Below are 6,620 nucleotides of genomic sequence, written 5' to 3'. Positions count from 1 at the left end.
GAGGACTCCCAACCAGCGCCGCTTCTGCCATGAGGTCACCGCGGCGCTATGCGCTGTGCCCGCCGCCGCCCCTGCTCCGCTCCGTTGCGTCAGGCAGGGGGTATCCCCGCCGCGGCCGACCGAGCGGGGCATCCCCGCCGCGGAAACACCCGGCGCTGCCACGCGTGTCCCTCGCCGGCGGGGCGGGGGGGTGATACTGCCTGCACCCCCTCCGCCGCCTCCGCACCACCACACCCTTCTCGCAGCGGGCGCTCGGCCGTCGCTCGGGAATGTCAGCAATGGCTCGCCGGGGGGCCGTGAAGGGACGACATGCGATGCGACGGGGAGGGAAGGCAGCGCACTGCACCGAGGCGGCCACGCGGAGGGGAACTCCAGCCACAGCCACCAGGAGACTTTCTTTTATTTATTTATTTTTAAGAGGGAGCCGGGTACGGCACCCCCTGCCAGCGTCCGGCTGCGGCTTTCCCCCCCCCCGGGGGGGGGGGGGGGCTGCCCGGAGGATGGGTGTGCGAGCCGGGGTCCCCGTGCGCTGGCCCGCACTCCACCCCCTGCGCAGAGGAAGCCGGGCGGGGGTGTGGCCCCACGACAATGGGACTCGCCGGCGCTATAAATACCCGCCCGCATCTATATTTGGTTTGGCCGGATCACAACCGGGGGGGGGCGGGAGGGGGGTGTCCCAAAAATAGCCCCGCGCGCCCGCCCGCCGCCGCCGCCGCTCAATGGGCTCCGGCCCCGCCCCCTCCCTCGCGCGCGATCCCGAGCGCCTCGCGCGGGGCCCGGCGGGGCTAAATTTAGCAACGCCGCTTGCGTCAATGACGCGGCCGCCGTGCGTCAGCCCCGCCGCGCCCCGCCCCTCGGAACGGGGCCCGCCGCGTCCTGTGCGTGGATTGGCCGCGGCGGCGGCACGAGGGCGGTGACGTGGGGGCGCGGGCTGGCCCCCGCCGGGGGCCGGCGGCGTCCGGAGGGGAAGCGCGGCCGCGCGGGGAGCCCGGCGGGTTCCCCCGCGGGGGGAGCGGGGTCTGGCAGCACCACGGCCCCGGAGGGAGGGAGGGAGGGAAGGAGGGAGGGAGGGAGCGAGGGACGCCCCGGCGCCCGCGGGAAGACGGCGCGCACCGCCTCGGGAAGGGGATTCCGGGCTCGGACGTGGCCGCTGCGCCGCTGGTCCGCGGCGTCCGCCGAGCCCTGCGCCAGCCCCGGCTTTGCCTCCTGGGGAGGGAGCGCGCTCCGCGGCGGTGCCGGCGGCGGGATGGTGGAGCGAGAGGCAAAGCGAAAGTGCCGGCGCTGCCGCCGATCCCTCCTCTTCGGGGCGGCAGGCGCCTCGTCCGCCCAGGCTCCCGTCCGTCGGGAGAACTCGCTTGGCAGAGTCCCTCTGTGCGAAGCACAAGCGCAGCACCGGCCGTCACGGCTGCGGTGACAGTCGCGAACATCCCGGCTGCCGGCGGTGGATGTAAACACGGCGGCGGGCGGCCGCTGCCAGTGGAGACAGCGGGGACGTCGTCCGCCGCCAGCCCGGTGCCCCAGGCAGACACACGGACACCGAAAGACATTCGGACACAGGTAGTCAAAAAGCAGGCGGCAGCCCGGACGATTCTCGGCGCCGCTCGCACTAGTGCCCGCTCTGTGAGCGGCACCTTCCGCAACCTGCTCCTTGCTCCTGCGCACTGGAAAGTTTCGAAAGAAAAGAAAAAGAGAGTGAAAAAAAGAAAAATGAGGAAAAAAAAGAAAAAAAAATGTGAAAGAAGAGAAAATAATAAGGAAAATTTTTAAAAGGCAAAAAGAAAAAGCACTTTGAAAAAATGAAAAATAAAGTGAAAGAATCCTTTATTAGTTCATCCTAAAAGTTCCACTAAGTAACCAAGCAAAGCTCTTTTCATTTGAGCCACTTCAGTAAAGATATACTAATTTTGTTACTATCACTATCTTAATAATAATAACAATTACTATTATTATTATTATTATGCTTGGGAACGACTCGGCAGGCTGCGGCGGGCAGGCGGCCCCGCGGCGGCCGGCCGGCCGTGCCGTCCCGCTGCCGGTGGCTCAGCACGGCTCTGCCGGAGCTCCGCACCGCTCGGCTGTGCGCGGCTGTGCACGGCTCGGCGCGGCGCGGTGCGGCGGGAGCGCGGCGCACACACTGGGGCGGGGGGGGGGGGGGGTCAGTAGCGTCAGGCTCCCATGGCGTCACTATTGACGTTTCGCATTCCAGCCGCTCTATGGAGAGGCCGCTAGGGCTCCTCTCACATAAATGACGTTCAGAGAGAGGGAGCGGGAGAGCAGCGCAGAGAGGCGCCTCCGTCCCCTCTCTCCGGCGCAGGCACACGCGCACCCCGGGGCACTCGCACCGGGACGCGGGCACAGGTCCCGGCCCGGCTCCAGCCGCGCACACACAAAGACACATCGCGGCGGCGGCGGCCGCTCGGCATCCCTCGCCCGCCCGCCTGCTCACTCCCTCCCTTCGCCCGGGGACGGGCTCCTGGCTCCTCAGGCTTTTTCAATCCTTTTCCATGCCTCGGGATAACGCACCCTCTGGACCTGCAGCTACCCGGAGTCTGAGGGATTTTGTGTCTCGGGTCCTGCCGCTGGACAGCGCCTACACACGCCTTTAAGGAAGCGGGCACCTACAAACTAGATGTAAAGACGGAACCTCCACAGCAACCGAGTACGTATGCGAGTGAACGGGAGCGGCTGAGGGAGAGGGACGGCGCGGCATGTCCCCACTCCGTGAAAGTTACGCCGCCGGGGTAGAGATGCTGGGGAGATGCCGGCGGCGAGCGATGCGGCTCAGCCGATGCGCTGCCGTGCCGGGCTCTCGCTGAAACTTTTCCCTCACCTTCCCCCCCTCCTCCCCCATCCTCCCCATGGATGCTCAATTGCCGCTCGTCTTCCGAGCCTCCCAGCCTGCCGTCTCGGCAACTCCTGCCGTACGCGGGGCACTGCTGTCCCTTGCAAACGGGAGGGCTGTGGTTGAGAGGAGCGGGAGCCGAAGCCGGTGGTACTAAGGTATTTCTGCTAGTTGTTGTCATGGAAATGATGCTGCCGGCGGCGGCGGGGAGTTTACAGCGCCGGTGATGAATGGCAGCAATTTGTCTCCTTCCTTTAGCCGCGCTTGGGAAATAGGTGGTTCTGTTTGCACAAGTTCAGCTGTCTAATAGGGACGGCGGGGCAGGTTGAGCTCATCTCACTTTGGGAGACAGCAGCCCCCACTCGGCAGCCCAAAGAGCTCGCCCAAGAGGTAATTGCTGGAATGTGACATATTGTATTGAAATGAGACGGGATGTTTGCACGGCACGTCTGCCCGGCATCTGCTCCTCGGAAATGTGCACTTTTCCCTTCGGAGGTCAGAAGTGGTAACGAGGGGCCGCGGTGCCCCGGCACGGGCGCTACCGTGCGGGGAGGCTGGGCTGCGCCGCCGCTGCCCCGCTCCCTGCCCCCGCGGCGCCTCTCGCCTTTGCCTTCTCGCTTTAATAGCTGCGAAAGAAGTTTCAGTCTTGGAAAGAGGCGAGAAAGCGCGGGTGTTGGGTTGTGATATTATGTAGAGGGACAGTTATCGGGGCAGCACTGTCGCGATAGCCTGTCCCGGGCGGAGATGCCGCTCACCTTAGCGCGGCTAGTTGAGAACGCTGTTACTTAACTTGCAATTTTTGCATACGATGGAATCCGTGCGAGGATATTTCTCAGGGAAAGGGCGTAAGACACTGTTTTATGTAGGGGGATTGGTGTGCTGGGATAGGATTTTTTTTTCTCCAGGAAAAAAAGTTTGGGAATGAATCGCTAACTTTTATCCAAGCCGCTTCACTCGATTACATTCTTCGCCCTATTTTTCTCTCCTCCGTGGAGACCGTTGTATGCTGGAGTCAAGCCCCGGTTAAAAACAATGGACTAAACCAGACCAGACGGTTTCTTCGGAGGTGAATCTCACACGATCTCGTGGATATTTGCTGGAGTGACCGTGCGGCTCGGGGCGATCCGTCCCACACCCTCCCCCCCAAAAAAAATCGCCAGCTAACCGGCGGTGGAAATCCAGCACGAAACTTTTTAGTTGAATGGAGCTTCCCCCTCCGCAGTCCCTCCCGGGTAAATGAAGGTTTCGAAACTCGCCTGAAGAAGTCACAATCACAATGGAGTATTTCACGGTTTCCTCCTCGTATTACAGGGTGGGGAGGGGTGTCACTCGGGGCTGAATGTAAAGTGCAAGGAGGAAGAAAAGAGCTTTGACAAGGGTAGTTATTTCCTCCTAATTTACAGCCCTTACGGCCCTGCGCTCCTGGCTCGGGCGGCGGCAGCCCGGAGGGGTGCTGCGTGGTTAAAAGCGCAGCGAGTGTCTCTAGGTAACCAGCGGCTCGGGGGAGCGGGGCGGGGGGGGGGGCAGAAAGGAGCCCTAGGGCGCTCCGCGCCGAGCGGGAAACCGCTTCGCAGGAGCTCGTGAGGGAAGAAAACCTCGGGAGAGAAAGGGATGAGCTGACAGGCACTTAACACCCCGGGAGCTGGCGGGGCTTCAAAGGCGAGGGGCGCGGGTCAAGCGAAAGAAAGACAAGGAGAGGGAGAAAGAGTCGCCGGGGAGCGGCTTCCGTGGGCAGGGGCCGGCGCGGCCGCGCATCCCCCGCGCTGCCGCGGAGCCCGGCTGGCAGCGCCCAGAGGGTCCGGGGGAGGCAGCTGGGCTGCGCTCCCTCCCCCGCGCCGGCAATGATGGGCCCGGAGACACCGCAAAGGGTTAGCCAGGCCGGCAGGACACCGCTCAAGTCTGGCCGGTACCTTGCATAGAAACTCCCAGCCTGCTTTTCCGCGGTCTCTGCACCACAAAAAGAGAAAGTTCTCACGGGGAAGTGGACGCTCGGGGATGCTGTCCCGCTTGTTGTAGTCACCCCGCCCGGGGTTCTCCTCTTGCCTTCCCCAAGCTCCTCTTTCGGAGACCAAACCGGCGGCTCCGTTGTCTCAGCCGGTGCTCTCTTGCCTTTTGTGTGAGGAGGGAGCGGGAGCCGGCAGGAATGCGCTCCCCGGCCGTCTCTCCCTTCCCACCCGCGGGGCGAGGCGGGGGATTGCCGTGCGAGCGCGGGGGACGGTACCCCCACTTCCCCCCGAGCGCCGCGCCGGGGGGAGGCGGGGGGCTACCCTCTGCCCTCCGGGCACCGCCGCCCCTGACTGTGCCTTGTCTCCCGCCGCCGGCGGACAGAGCCCGGGTCGGAAGAGCGCCCCCCGCCCAGGCCAGGCCCCGGGCCCGCCTCCGCAGAGAGGTCCCAGCCGGCACCCACCCCGCCGCCGCCTCAGCCCGCCGCCGCCTCCGTCCGCACCTCCAGCCCCACCATTCAGCGCGCAAGATACCCACCAGGTAAGCTGCCGCTCCGGGAGAAGGGCAGGAGGAGGAGTAGAGGGGTGCGGGAGCTCCTGGCGGGGCCCCTACTCTTCCCAAATCCCTTCGGCATCATCGGCGCCCGACGTCCCGGGGAGTTTAAATCCCAAAAGGATGAGAGAAGCGCATGCCTTTCGCAGCGCTTTTGGCGATGCCGTGCCTAGGCACACGGGGCTGCGAGCCCCTCGCCAAAGACGTGACAGATTTAAGGGGAAGCTGGTTGGGGGTGCCAGTGTCCCTTGTGAGGAGTCCAGCTTGCGTTAAATTTGGAATCTTTTACCTCAAGTTCTCGCAAAGAAAGCAGAACACCATGGTAATTGCTCCTAATGTCCCTGGATGCTTTTACCCATTCATTTGGGTTTTGATGACAGCTTGCTCTTCAATGCACCTCCTGTGGGGCTTTTTCTTCCCTTTTTTAAGTATCATTGGATAAAGAAAATATTCCCAAGTTATTTACTTTGCCAGGGGAATTAATACTGGTGCCTTAAGTGGAAAAGTAGGGGTTAGACTTAGACAAGTGCGTTGGCAAAAGGCGAGGTAGGAGGAGTCCCACAGAGCCAGGAGAGACCAGACCTTTAGGTTAGGGATATTTTTTCAGTCCTCCGGTCAGAGTTATTTTAGACTTCTGTTTTTCTACTCCGCTTCGCACAGAATTCAGTGGCATAACTCTGTTATGCCCAGAAAAATGCAGAAAAGGGGCATAATGATCTGTTCCCTTGAACTCCTGCTCATTTTCTGAGCTAGCAAAAAAGCCTTTTTCCTTCACAGAGCTGTGTATCAACACGTCCACTTGTGACATTAGCTGTGAACTCACTCTGTTGTGTTCCTCCGTCAGTTCTCAGTGGAGGTGTGTGGAAAGAATTTCTTTCCTTTTTTATTTGATTAAGCACTGATCACTATGTTTTAAGAGCCAGTCCTTAAACTAACAAATGATAGTGATACGACTTGCCAGGAAATGTGTGTGCGTGGAATGGCATGGACAGAAATTGACAGGGGAAAAAAAGAGAACAGTAGAATAATACATAAATAACATTGTGAGGCAAGGCTTGGGGGAGGGTTGTCCTGCCTTCTGCTTCAAGCTTTTGGGTTTAAGGCAAGGAAGTTCTTAATTTCAGGAAACAGCACTAATATTTTTCTCAGATTTTAGTGTTTTCTCGAGGAGAAGAAGAAGAAGGATGTGAATGGTTTGTGACAGAGTGATAATTCAAATTTGGTGCTTAGTATAAATATGTTTATCTGCAAAGCAGGCAGGAAAGAATTAAAAGTTGATTTA

The 6,620-nt window shown here is 60.9% G+C and overlaps 1 protein-coding gene across 3 annotated transcripts in view; it reads left to right on the top strand.

Moving 5' to 3' along the window:
• Positions 1–2,251: 2,251 nt before the first annotated feature.
• Positions 2,252–6,620, top strand: part of NR4A3 (nuclear receptor subfamily 4 group A member 3) — a 29,371-nt gene continuing 25,002 nt past the window's right edge. The window contains exons 1-2 of one of the 3 annotated variants that reach the window (XM_058831933.1): positions 2,253–2,659; positions 5,171–5,326. The gene's annotated coding sequence lies outside the window, so the exon portion shown is untranslated. Of the gene's footprint in view, positions 2,660–5,098; positions 5,327–6,620 lie in introns of those variants that run through there. The other 2 variants (XM_058831935.1, XM_058831934.1) reach the window with 2 other exon arrangements.

Source organism: Poecile atricapillus, chromosome 2, assembly GCF_030490865.1.
Source record: "Poecile atricapillus isolate bPoeAtr1 chromosome 2, bPoeAtr1.hap1, whole genome shotgun sequence".
Classification (NCBI taxonomy): domain Eukaryota; kingdom Metazoa; phylum Chordata; class Aves; order Passeriformes; family Paridae; genus Poecile; species Poecile atricapillus.
The sequence above is the reverse complement of the archived record's forward strand: the minus strand, read 5'-3'. Positions and strand labels throughout refer to the sequence as shown.